The following is a 13,752-nucleotide window of genomic DNA, read 5'->3' as shown; positions in this document are numbered from 1 at the left end:
CTAATCTATTTTTACTGGGGCTCAAGTCCTACTTTTATACCTCAAAAGTCTTTATTCTGCTTGTGTGAGGGGTCCTTGACCCAATCTAAACCAGTTCTGGGTGCACTCTGCTCACCCTACCTTTGACCTTTGAAGCCAGAAAATAGAGCCCCCTAGAGCCCCCTTTCGAGGCCCCCCGAAAAAAACTGGACTGGGGGGGGGGGCCCACAACCCCCCCCCCACTTAAAGCCCTGCTTATTTGTTACATTTTCATAATTTCAATGTCATTACGAGTGACATTCAACAACTATGGGTAACATGTTCTCGTGGGCAGAAATCAAGCAATGAAGAATAGAGAAACATATAGATATCAGAAATTACACCCATCTGAGCATCAAGAAACTCTAAGAAGATCCTAAAACTGCTGCAAAGCACATGGGGCCACATGCATCAAAAATCCATTTTGCATTCCTTAAATAGCAAATTTTAGGTAATCGCTATTTAAGTAATGGTATGCAAGAAATTAGCGATTCCTAAAGATTCACAATTAGATAATCGCTAATCTCCATTTGTTGCTATGGGCCTTGAAGCCCATAGGTGCAAATGGTTTTGCATAAGCTAATTTGCGATTACCTAATTGGTAATTGCAAATTAGGTAATGCAAAACCAAGGGTGTCCTAGGGTCATGTGTGCGCTACATGACACTTTGAAACATACATTTTTGTGCATTTTCCAAAAATTGCACATGGTTACCATTGACTTGGAGTCAATGGTAATAACATTTCTTAAATGCACAGTTTGCATATAGAAAATGCTTGATACACGTGCTTACAGAATCGCATATTGCGATTCCCTATTTGCATTTGCATATTTAGGTAATCGCATAAATTCGCAATTACCTAAAATTGTGACTGCAAAGCCTTTCATACATCTTGAAAGGCTATTCTGCAATCACAGTCGAATTTAGCGATTCGCACCGTTTGCGAATGCAAAATAGTTTCATACATGTGGCCCCAGAAATGGACGAGCACTAACCTAGTGTCCTTGTAACCTGTTTGTATTGTTAAACAAATGTGTAACCAATAACAATGAAACATATCCTATCTTAGCCAACCGGGCCTCCTGGCTCCTCCCTGGCAATCAATCAAATTAATGCAGCATTATGACACACAGAGAGTCTTTCCAGGCTCTCCATGTGGGACCCGACTGTCTGTAACCTAACTGAATCAGGATGTGAGAGGCCCCAGCGAGGATTTCAGCTGCCCCAGCCTGCTAATAAAGTATGCTGATCATTCATAGACGTCTCAAGGGGAAAGCGTTAGTCCATTGAGTCAACAGACCAGTGTTTTCATACCAGGCTGATGCCATGCGAATGCCAATACAGCACTTTGAACATTTATATAATATGCTTGTATTTTGAAATTGTGACAGAGCTATGTAAATAGACCAGTTTAGATGAAGTGCACTGTAAGGAGAAAATTTCATGCAACTAAAAAAAGTAAGTGCATTAGTTGAAATATTTCAGAAGGCTCCATCCTTTTACTCTTGGCTAGGCCACATATATACATTTGCAGTTGGTGCAATAATACCAATGAGGTCTGGTGTACTCAAAGTAAAGAATGTGCATTCACTGTGTGTTCTAGATATATCTGTGTGTGCATTTTACTTTGTTATTTTCAGAAATGTTTGGATTGCTGATATTCTTCTATAGGTTTAGATTGTAAGGTGGTGCGCTAAAATGAACTTAATGCGGTGCATTCGCCAGTGATTAGTGAGAATGAATCAAACATATGTTTAATGTTTAATGTTTTTTTAAAATAAATTGTGACCAGTTATTGTTTTCATTTGATAAGACATGTATCAGTTTATTGTGACGCATATAAGAGTACAGTATAATATAGTTTGATTATTTTGTTAAAGATTTCAGTTAGTGGACTACATGTAGGTTGTAAAATTAAAATGCATTTAAAGAGGAATGTTGAGTTAGCATGATTTTGGGTCGTAAGCTTACAATTGAGACATTTAACACAAACATGAAAGTTGTTTTTCTGCATGTTTTCTCCTCTGCAGGTGCAGACCAAAGGCATTCATTAGTTAGTTAAAAGCACATTGTATTTCTGAGATAGTGACGCGAAGAAGAAGTTGGCACGGTCAAATCATTTTAATGAAGAACAAAGGGAGAGTTACCAGTTGGTACTATCTGACGAAGGGAGGCACCCAAGGACGCTTCGGAAGCAGAGACTGGAATATGGAAGTAGTGTTGTAGGCGCCAAGTTCTTTCTTGGGAACTGGAAAAGTACTGCAATGAGTATAAGGTCATATTTCTCTAATGTTCTTTGTGCATTTTAATTCGTGAACCCACCTTGGGGTTAGTTAGATTCCCTTTAGACGTGGGGAGGTACAGACCTCTCGTGACATCTTTGATTGTGTGGCTTTTTGCTATATATGGTTCCTTACGTAAAGAACTTCTACAAAGGTTCTGTTGCCGACATATTTCTTGTTTCCTTGATATAATAGGGTTTCCCCTCTTTTTAGATTAGTGTAGGGTTTAGTTGATGTTGTGAATCTTCTCAATATATAGGGAGAAGACCGAAACCATTAGTCTAGTCATGAAACGTTTTTACTTATTTTCTGCATCGCTGCAGCAGAAATCCTTATATGCTGTTTGCTGTTGATGACTAATAATTTACAATGCTTTGGTCTTCCTTTGATGGTTTTGTATTGCTATATCATGTTCTTGAGATTAATATATAACAGTCTGACTTTGAATTTCTTATAAACCTTTCTAACTTCAAGATATTGACTCAGATTTTATTATGTGATCTTAAAAATCATTCTGTAACTTGAGATTTAAATTGTCATTAACACCTTTTCCTCTCAAGCTACTATCAAGGTCTAATTACCAGAGTTAAAATGGAAGAAATGGGCCAGAGCATTCTCAGATGGTAATATACCGATAATGGTTAGTACATGAAGTAGAGGGGTTAGAAACCTGTTACTTTAGATTAGTTCAGACACAATATCAGTCCCTAATGCCCATGTTTCGACTTAGAAAATCGGTGATGTTCCAGTGGTTCGAGAGCGAGTTGTAACAGCGGAGAAGTGTGTATTAATAGGGTTGTGTGTAAGCGGCTTAGGCTTAGTTTGCGGTATTTGTGGAAACTGTGTGGTGTCTTGCGGAAATTGCATGATATGATGTGATAATATTTTAGCTGACGGTGTGAGTGTAGTAGCGCCTATTGTGAAAAAGTTGTTACTGGCCCGATGTGGCCCAAGATCCTGGGATGATATTAAACAGTATAGAAGACGCCGTATTGTAATTGTCTGCTGAGGTTATGTGGGTTTGTCTTGAGACGTTATTGACAACCAAGTTGAGACAAGGACGTTTATCTTTTGTGTCAAAGCGAGGTATGTTTAGTGTGGTAGACGTTTTGCGCAGAGGAAAGCTGCACTGATCAGGGTGATTCCTTGCAGGATTAGGTTTAATTTTTGAATGTGTGTTTGTGTTACCTTTGCATGATTGATTTGTTGATTCTTTAGTAAATCAGACAATTGTTATTTGTTGCTTTCGTATCATATTTAGTTGCAAGCGTATTGCTGAAGAGAGTTTGTGCATGAAAATTGTAGAGGGTGAGCTGCTGCGAGGAGTGAGACTGTCGTCAGAGCGTGCTGCATTGGGATAGGTCAGTTGGTGTAAAGCTGCGCTGTTGTTAGCTCAGCAACATCACAAATGTGTCGTACTGTCATTGGTCGATGATTTGGATTGAGATCTTTAAGTAAAATATTGGTTTTTTTGTTGAAATGTACCATTAAAAATGAAATGTTTTCAATTCGTACGAGATTTGTTTAGAGGAGCTGTTCAGATGCATCTTAGAGGGGGGGAGAAGTCTCGCCGAAGGCATTGCAGGTCATTATATGGTGATAAATGTATGCTTACACACGTATTAGGCTTCAACAGTGGCACCAGATCAATGAGAAAGAAGACGCACAGGTGTTTTCAAGTTATGGTACGTTCGTTTTGAGAATTATTGAAAATTTGAGGAGAATTTTATGAGATGAAACCACAACTTAGACCCAGAAAATTTAAAGTGATTAACACTTGGGAGCATGCGGCTCGCACCAGAGAAAAAGAGAGATATCCGGTCGAGTGAAAAAGGCAGTGCGTGGTTCTGCAGATGCAAGGTGGGGTGCAGAGCAGAAAAGGTGGAGAACTGAGATGATAGAAGGAGCGAAATTGTACCCATTATTGCAAAGCGGATAAGTGGAAAAAGGGACCAGAAGGAGAAAGAAAGAAAAAAATAAGAGAATACAGAGATAAAGATGAAAACAGTGATAGTGATACTAGTGATAGTCTTTTAGACGTATTAATGTCTGAGCAACCACCTCCGTATAATGAGATTTCAACAGTGGGGAGCGAGGTTACAGGTGGAAATACTGGATTGCCTACTGCGCCCGTAAGTACGAGCCCTAATACGATAGGGATTTTTCCAGTGATATATCACCAGTGCGTGATGTGGACTTTCACAGTGAATCAAAATATGATAGGAGGACATTCAGAGTCTTGCGTTTTCTTGGACCTCCACTTGCTGTACAGTTCCAGATGCACTTACCATTCCTGTTAATATTGGACCTGTGGTTTCTGTATATAAACCTTGTACTGGCGGAAATGTGATTCAAAACACAGCTGTGTCCGCTGAACAAAAAACATCAGAAATTGTACCCATGAGTCAGAAGGTGGGAGAATTTATTCCTTCAAGTCCGATTAACACAAGTTCTCCTTGTGGAGCAAGTTCAGACCAATCTGTGTGTCAGGCTGGATTTGGACCTTTAAGGTTGTTCCCGGGTTTACCAGATTTTGGATACTCACTTGGGGCCCACCTTTAAATTTGCATAGTAGTACACATCGAGGGCTCCAGAGGCACATCCTGGTCCTAATGCCCAGGAATTGGAAGACTTGTTGAAAGTTCTTAATGCTACGTCGAATGAGAGTGGGAGTATAGAAGTGAGTCAGGGAACTCCTCAGTCCACTTTGAAAGAAAACTTGGTGGATGTGGGGAAATTAAAGTTGGAATTGGATGAAATGATAAGTGATTGTTGCATTGGATCGCATAGAAATTTATCAGTGGAGATACATTATGTTCATGAGTAAGGATGTTACTAGAAGAGCAAGACAAGCCCATGACAAATAATCGGAATTAGCCCAGAAATATGAGGTAGATATGCAGCGGAAAATGGCTTTACAGAAGATCCTCTGTTGGGCATGGCCTTCTTAGGGGGATTTCCCAAAACCTTTTACTTTTTGTTCTCATAGTCTTGGCCTACTCTCTGTTCATGACCCTAGGACTCTGAGCACGTTCTCGCAGTACTGCAGTGGGGAAGGACGGTCACCATTCCTACACAGGTGAGGAATGGGGCACCTACGTGATTGGGTTAGGTGTTGTCCCTGTAAGTGCCCTGTAAAAAGGTACATCACATACCAAGGGCAGGTACGGCACTGGCTAGTAATGGGATGCAGCACTGACCGTGCCCCCAATGGACTCTCCTGCCAATCATGTATCCTGTTAAAGTTGGTTTCTCCTACTTGTGAGCCAACACTGAGGGGTTCTCCTTTACCGTCTCAGTGGCCCTAGGGTACATCCCAAGGGTTGAAGTTTGGGGTTGAAGTGGCCAGGCAGGGACGGGTCTGCCACCCACATAGGAAAGAACCCCCAGGTGGGTTCTCCCTACCTCAGAGGTCAGCTCCCCCTAGTGGGACACCTCCCGTGGTTGCAGAGACCCCTGTTGTGACCTTAGGGCCCAGGGCACTTACCCACTGTTGGGCAACAATAGTGATTGTAAACCGGTGTCAGGCCTGCCATTAAAGGGCAGTGTGTGCACTTGCACGGTTCCTGCTTTTAACCATGTCAAACCTGCCCTAGCACGTCTGTAATGGCGCCATTGCGTGTGTATTCAGGATGGCCTTTCGAAACCACTAGCCATCCTGAGGGGACCTTTCACTTCCACTTGGCGTGGAAGGTGCAAGGATGGACATTTACACACCCTGTTCCCTGCCCAGGTAATAGGGAATATCCACGTGTGTTTCCTTACCTATGCAGCCTTTTCTTTCAATAGGTTAGCATGGGGACGTGATTGACAGTACTTCAAGCTGCAGTAGTGGATTGATTGCCGTGGTGCAGCCTCATGAGGTTTCCTGTCAATGGATTTTCAATGTTAAACCATTTCCACTGGTAAAGGTGGACTTGGCAAAGCTCGTTTAGAAATGCCACTTACAGAAATGTTAACATTTCTATGCTCTAAAACTCTTTGTGTGCCCTGGTCCTTGGTGCCTGTCAACATTGGCGGCCGCGGAGCACGTCTGAGCATGCCCCAGTGACAGCCATAAACCATTGGGCATGCAAATTGAACTGCAGATCTCAGCCATTTGCGGACCTGGCGGAATAGGTGGGAGGAAGAGGTTGTGACACTTGGGTTCTGTGGCCAGATCATGGCTCCCGTAAAGCTAGAGACCTGCATTCCGTGGCCTGATGTTTAGACAGGACGGACTTTTTGGGGACACATCTATGGTTCAAAGGAATACCCTTTGAACCCCCCAACTTCAAAGTCCCACTACAGTATAACTACTGGTGCCACCCTACCACAAGCGAGAGATCCGCTTGTGGGGACGCAGGACCGGAGAACCTGAACTGTGTGGGGCACAATGCTAGAGAAATCTGTTGTGCACAAGGAGGATTACTACCATTGTAAAAGACCGCATGTCCTTTCTGAATAGTGGCTGTCCTGTGCTGAATACCTGCAAAAGTGTGGCACTCTGAAGTGGACTCCGCAAGGGCCAGTTGGCTGGCCCCATGTTCTCTTGGAGATCTCGGGGACATCAAAGATCTCCTACGAGGGACCCACACCATGCACCAGTTACATCTGGAGAGCGGTGCCTTCTTAAGTGCCCACATCGCCTGCTGAATTCCAAAGGACATCACGGTATGAGCTTAGAATCCAGAATTGTGCTTGGATACTGGAGTGCCTAGTGCAGAGCACAAAAGTCTATCCCGCATCTAATCGCAGTGGCCCCTGTACCGCAGGGACCTCGGTACGCTTAAGCATCTTGGTGGTTAGCTGAATCACCGGTTGCGGTGTCCAAAGTGGCATGCTTCATCGATCGTGCCGCATATCTCTTGTGTGACCCATCAACTGCATGATCATTGCCTGCAGTGTCTGATTCACAGGTTGCGACCCTTGGAGGTGGGGCCGTACCCGTTGCACTGTCACATTCTACTTCGTGAGATATTGCTCAACTTGCACATGTGTGTGTCATCGGAATTGTCAGGTGCAACCTACATCAACGTGCACCCGACAGAGTCCCTCATTTCCAGGGAGGTACGGCATTTGCAACTCTTTGTTGTTTGACCTGAAGTGCCTAGTGCAACCCATCTCATCGTGCAGCAGATCTGGTACCTGGATTGCCTGAGTCAACCCTGATCAGCATGTACAAGACGGGGGTCTCCTCAGGCCAGAGGTTCCCCCTGTTTTATTCCACATTCCCGATTGTTCCCTTGTTGGACCAACTGCCCTGTCCTAACCTGCAACCTCCCAACAACTTCTTGGTGTCAGGTAGGAGTGAGAGTGATTGACTAGGCTGTATGAATGCTTCCAGTAAAGTTCGGGAGCAGGTCAAGATACTGCTTGACCCCCCGTGCTTCTCAGAACTGGGCTGGTGCTGGAATGCCCTGATGGATACCTGTTTGTAACCGATTATTGCCCTAAGCCCGCTTCTGCTTCTTAACCTGTTGGTGAACTTCATGAGTGGTGCTAAATTCCCCTTGTTTACAACAGTCTCTTAATTATTCTTGCAACCTATCCCGACCTGCCTTCCAGGCACCGAGACTAAGGGTGACCTCTGCCGCATGTGGCCTAGAATTCGGAGGGAGGGGTTGATGATCTTCCATCCATGGGGTATAGGACAATAGGGGTGAATTGGAGGGTGGAGGGAGACTTGGTTCCACAGGATCAGTAGCGTTTTATCCACTGACCTACTGCGTATCAGTTGTACTGCATTAGAATGTTGTGAGCTTATGTGTGCAAGAGTGTCCTGTACAAACCAGGCTGGTACCTGGTGCACCATGTAGCAATGCGGAGTGAGTGATTATGTGAGGGAGTGGCAGTCTATGAACCACCTTTTGTTTATGGCACTGGTCGGCGGGGTAGTTTTATATGTTGATTTCTTACCAAAAGTACCTAACATTTCACAAAGGGTTTACCTGTGTTGCCTGGCCCCCGGTGCTGCATAAAAAGTGTTAAAATTCCTTGTATGTACATATTTCTGATGTTGTGAAGCAGGGTGCACCCTATAACTGTGTGATATTGAATTATGGAAATTGTGGGATTGGGCCTGGGGCAGGCAATGTGTCTCTTCACATAAGGGTGCTGTGGGGTCTAAAATAGGAATTGTCCCCAAGTGCCTACTGTTAATTTCTTATCAACACAATTGGACCTAGCACTGCTAGTAGTATTGCCAAGTGTGATTTATGCCCAGAAATACATGATATTTGTGTTGCATTGATTGATGTGTGTTGAATGCAAACTATATTTATGTATATCCTGTGCGAAGCCTCTCTTTGTGGTGTGCAGTGTATTTACCATGGTTGAGTGCTATGCCTTTGCTTTACACATTGCCTCTGTGATAAGCCAGAGTGCTCTGTGCCAAGCTACCCGTGGGTGAGAGTGGGTGAGATTACAGTGTGTGCAATCACTTGCCCTTGATTGGAGCAGTGTGTTCTGCCTGGCTAGAGATACCCTTCAGAGAACCAGAAAGTGCTGATTCCAACAGCCACTTACTCGATTTTAGTGAGCAGGACACAGAACAAATGAGAATACCAGGTATGAAGATGCAAATTTGAGAATTAATTCACAGCATCTGAATATGGAGTGCATTTGAGGAGTGGGAAGTTAAAGGGTCAAAAAGAATGACTTCCAAGAAAATGATGGGAGATCTAATTCCACATGAGGACGTGTAGGAAACTGGCTCGATATATATTACACCAAAAAGAGGTATAGTGTGTATAGAGTCCAGGTGACCCCGGAGGTAGGCAGAGGTTAAAGTTAGATAGAAACTTATTCTTTGTTTGTGGTAGAGTGGGCGAGCAGTAAGGCAGTATCAGAGGATAGTGTTAAGCATAATATCCACACTCAGTCAGCAATTGAATTCACACACTCAAGAACTGAACTCTAAGACAATTATTTTTGTATAAAAAATATACTGTTTTATTTTTAGAACCAAGCAAGCCTGGCACAGGTAAGCATTAAGTACTTTATAGTAATAAGTTGCTGATTGTAGAACAGTTTGCAAATTCAATAGGAATTGTACTTTGTTTGATTTACAGGGCATGCAGTAGGTTGCAATACTTAGCAAATTCAGTACATTGAAATGAATAGGCGTTTTCAGTAAATTACAGGTAAGTTACTTTTTACGTTACTTTCTAATTCAAGTTGCAGGGCCTACTCTGCCTTACATCCTTCTGTCCAGGTCAGTCCCTTTGGGGAACTGGCCTACCTCAACAGTTTCAGGACCTAATTACCAATGCTCCTTTCCTAGCTCTTTAGTGTCTTCACCCCATTGTTTTAGTTTGGGTTCAGCGGTGCTCACCTCTGCAAATTCTAACTTAGCCAGGGCAAAGCCCAGCTTACCCACAGAGGTCACCCACAGCCTGAGCGACCCCACCATGACCAATAGGGTCAAGGGGCCTAGCTTGGTATTTGGCAGGGGGATAGGCCACCATGCCAAGGACAATGTTGCTATGAAGGCCAACACCCAGCAAAGGCTGCTGACAGCTGTCAGTGCCCAGCACCACACCTTTAGTTCCTGACTGGAAAGTGAAGGGGCTATCTTACAGGATTCCTTAGGTTCTGGCTGCCTGTCTGCTGTTTTAGCGTGGGGGGTCACTACACTAGGTAGTGAACACCCTTCCTCCACCCTCTGTTCTGCCAGCTGAGGAGCCATCTACTCAGGCAGGACAGTTCCCTGACTAGTCAGGTCTTTTTGTTGGCTAAGGGGGACTTTACCAGTGCCACTTTCGGAGTTCTCCCTTACTGGGATAGAATCTCCCTGGCCCACTGGAACTGTGGCTAACAGTTGCCCACCTTTCCTACACTGTTTCTACTTTTTCTTTTTGAGCTTAGCTGCACTAACTGCAGGTTGAGCCCCCCAGGCTTCTTGGATCAGGTCTGGCATTGGACCAGTACCTCTCTTTGGCTCAGACCAACCTCTGAGTGGTCATTCCCCAGGAGACAATCAAAGGAGAGGTCTTTACTGACTATCACCTTTCTCCATCTAATGGACTCAGCTATTGCTAGGGGTACTACAGCTACAGGCCTAACTGTGACACCCCCTGGGACAACCCTTACTCTTTTTGTTTCCCCTGGGACATACTGGTGTGGGAGTACCAACCTGTCATGCACCACAGTGTGACTGGCACAGGTATCTCTCAGGGCAGTGTCTGGGATTACATTCATCAGTAGGTGGTGAAAGTGTCTACTCCCTTTCTGGAATTTCCAGCTCACCTTTTGGGCACATTTTCCAGTTGAAGGCTAGGAGGACTTCCTCATCTGAGGAACCATCCTCCAAAGCAACTCTGGCAACCTCTGGAGCTATACTAGTAACCCCTGGAGCTGCATTAGGGGCTTTGTTTTTAGGACAGCTAGGGTCCTTGGTGTGGTGTCCTGCCTTTTGACAGTTGTGACACCATACTCTGTTGGGATCCCAATTCTTACCTTGGTACCCTGTTTTAGTTTGTGAGGTATCTTTGGGCCCACCCTCCTGGACAGGTTTTTGGTGAGCTATCTGGGTCTCCTTATATTTATCTTCAAGGGATTCACTATATTTCCTCTGGGGAGGCTTTGCAAACCTTTTCTTTTGGCCACCCCCAGTGGACGACCTAGTTACCCTTGTTTTGACCCAGTGGTCTGCCTTCTTTCTCAATTCTTGGGGAGAAAGTGGACCTAGGTCTACCAGGTACTGATGCAAATTTACATCTATGCAATTACTTAATATGTATTCCTTCATAAACAGGCTGTAAATTCCATTAAAGTCATGCACATTGTTTCCAGTTAACCAGCCACCTAGTGTTTCTACTAAGTAGTCTACAAAATCAATCCACAAATGGTTTTGGGTTTTGGGAGCCCCCTGAATCTAATTCTGTACTCCTCAATTGTGATTCCAAATCCCTCAATAAGAGTTCTATTCATGAGGTAATAGGACCCAGCATCTGCCCCAGAAAAGGGCAGGAGTGTCTCTCTGCAGTTACCATAGAACAGTTCCCAAAGGAGTGCCCCCGTGAAAGTCTTCTTCACCCTTCTGGATTCACAAGCCCTCTCAAAATCTGTGAACCACTTGGCGATATCATCACCCTCCTCATATTTAGAGACAATCCCTTTGGGGATTTTAGGATCATAAGATTGCTCTCTAACCTTATTATTTTCATTGCTGCCAACATTGATGGGTGCTAAACCTATCTCCTTTCTTTCTCTCTCTAGAGCCAGGAGTCTGGTCTCCAGATCCAGTCTTTTGGCCAGCCTTGCTAAAAGGCTGTCCTCCTCATTGAGGCTGTCCTCAGTGTCCTCACCAGAACCTCAGTCACCTGTGTGGCCTCTAGGTCCCATGGGTTGATTCGTAGAAGTAAGGGCACAGGGTTTCTTTCCTTTCTTCCCTAGGAAATGGTCGAGGTGGGTACCTTTCTCCATCCTCCTCACCTCCTACTCCCTGCGACTGATCATCACCATTTTCAGAGGGGTGGGCCTTTGAATATTAAGCCAACAGCTCCTGGAGCTTTTGTTTTGGGGCCCATTGGTATGTTTTTAATTTTACATAAGGAACTTACTCCCTTGAAAGACAAGTGAAGGTAAGGTGTGAAGCTAAGCTCCATAACCATGTCTTGTATGTCATTATGGTTATCTTCACTAGTAGCTGCGTTCTTATTTTGAGATATTCTAACAAAAAAGTTCTAACCCCTCTACCATTGACTACAGTGACTTTTTATTTTCTAAAATTCTAAAGGGACTTAAGCAAGGCCCTAACAAGACTTTTAGTAGTTTTGTAAAAATGCCAATTTGGAAAAATCCGAATTCTAAAGGCAATTTAAGAGTTCTGTCGTGTGATCAGGTGGTAACCAAGTAGTCCAACAAATGCTAGCTGTATATTCCACCGCTGATCCACCAATGTAGGAAACTGGCTCTATATATACTACACCAAAATGTGGTATAGTGTGTATAGAGTCCAGGTGACTCCAGAGGTTAAAGTTAGATAGAACCGCATTTGATGTTCACACTCAGTCAGCAATTGAATTCACACACTCAAGAACTGAACTCTAGGCCAATTATTTTTGTATACAAAATATACTGTTGTTTTATTTTTAGAACCAAGCTAGCCTGGCACAGTTAAGCATTAAATCATTTACAGTAATAAGTTGCTGATTGTAGAACAGTTTGAAAATGCAATAGGAATTGTACTTTGTTTGGTTTACAGGGGATGCAGTAGGTTGCAATACTTAGCAAATACAGTATATTGAAATGAATAAGCTTTTTCAGTAAATTACAGCTGTTACTTTTTACGTTACTTTTCTAACTCAGTGCTGGATACTTAGATTCAGCACTAAGAAATTTTCTGCAAACAGGTAAGTAAATACGTTTTGGTTATTTGTTAAAGAATATTTTTATATTTCAAAACTCCACACTTAAACACTTTTTAAAAGAAAATTGTCAATGTTATCCTATAGACGAAAAACAGGTTATCGATTCACAGGTAAGTTATTGACTGTGGGAGTTAAGGTTCTGGGGTTAGACTCAGGGGTCCCCCAGGGTCAGTGATGCACTCTTGTTACACCCTCAGCAGCACTAGGGCGGCCTGGTGTAGAGGGTTGAGGCCCAATGTTATCCAGTGGGGGATAAGGGGCCTCTGGCTGGAGACTGCTGGAAAGCAGACCACTGGGCTGTGGGAGCAAAGCTCCTAGTGTTTTGGTCAGGGCAAATGGAGAAACAAAGTAGCACAAAAAGTGCACCCTCAGCGGCACTGAGGCGGCCAGGTGCAGAGAGCTGTTTCGACATTGGACACCCTGTTCTTTTCTATGGAGAACCTCCGGTTTGCAAAAGCACTGCAGGCAGGGAAACAAAGGACTTCTGGGTGCGGCTACCACTTCGAGAGGTAAGTTGGAAAGTTAAGGGTTGGTTAGGCACCGTTGGTTTGGGCACACAAGGCCGTGGGGCGTAGGGTGCAGGGGGGCCTTTTGGGGTCGGATCTTCTTACCAGCTCCTGGTCGCGCTTAGGGGGTCTTCTGGATTTAACTGCAGGCATCAACTGGAGGCTTGAGGCAGGTCAGGGGTCACCGGACCTCGGGTCAGGATCACTGGGGTGACCTCCTCGTGTTGTTTTTCCACTCAAGCTCGGGCCGGGTTCGGCGGGTGCAGTGTGGGTTGGATTCACGGTTTCTGGCTGCTGCCAGAGGTTGCTGTTTGAACAAATCCGGTGTTCACAAGAGAAGCAGTCTTTGGAAGTGAAGGCAGGCAGGTTCTCCAGTGTTTTCGAGGTTGCTGGCTGCAGGACACACCGGGACTTCGCAGGAGCAAGTTCGAGGGGAGACAGGCCTGTAGGGCTGGGGCCAAGTCAGTTAGTGTCAGTCTTGTTAGCTGGCTGCACGGCTGTTCGGTTTTTCTTCTACTTTTCTTCTTGTCGTTTCCGGATCTGAGGAAGCAAGGTTTAGGGTGCCCCTTCAATACTAGATTTAGTAGCGT

The sequence above is a fragment of the Lissotriton helveticus genome, chromosome 6 (genome assembly GCF_964261635.1).
Source record: "Lissotriton helveticus chromosome 6, aLisHel1.1, whole genome shotgun sequence".
Taxonomy (NCBI): Eukaryota; Metazoa; Chordata; class Amphibia; order Caudata; family Salamandridae; genus Lissotriton; species Lissotriton helveticus.
This window is presented reverse-complemented; position numbering follows the sequence as displayed.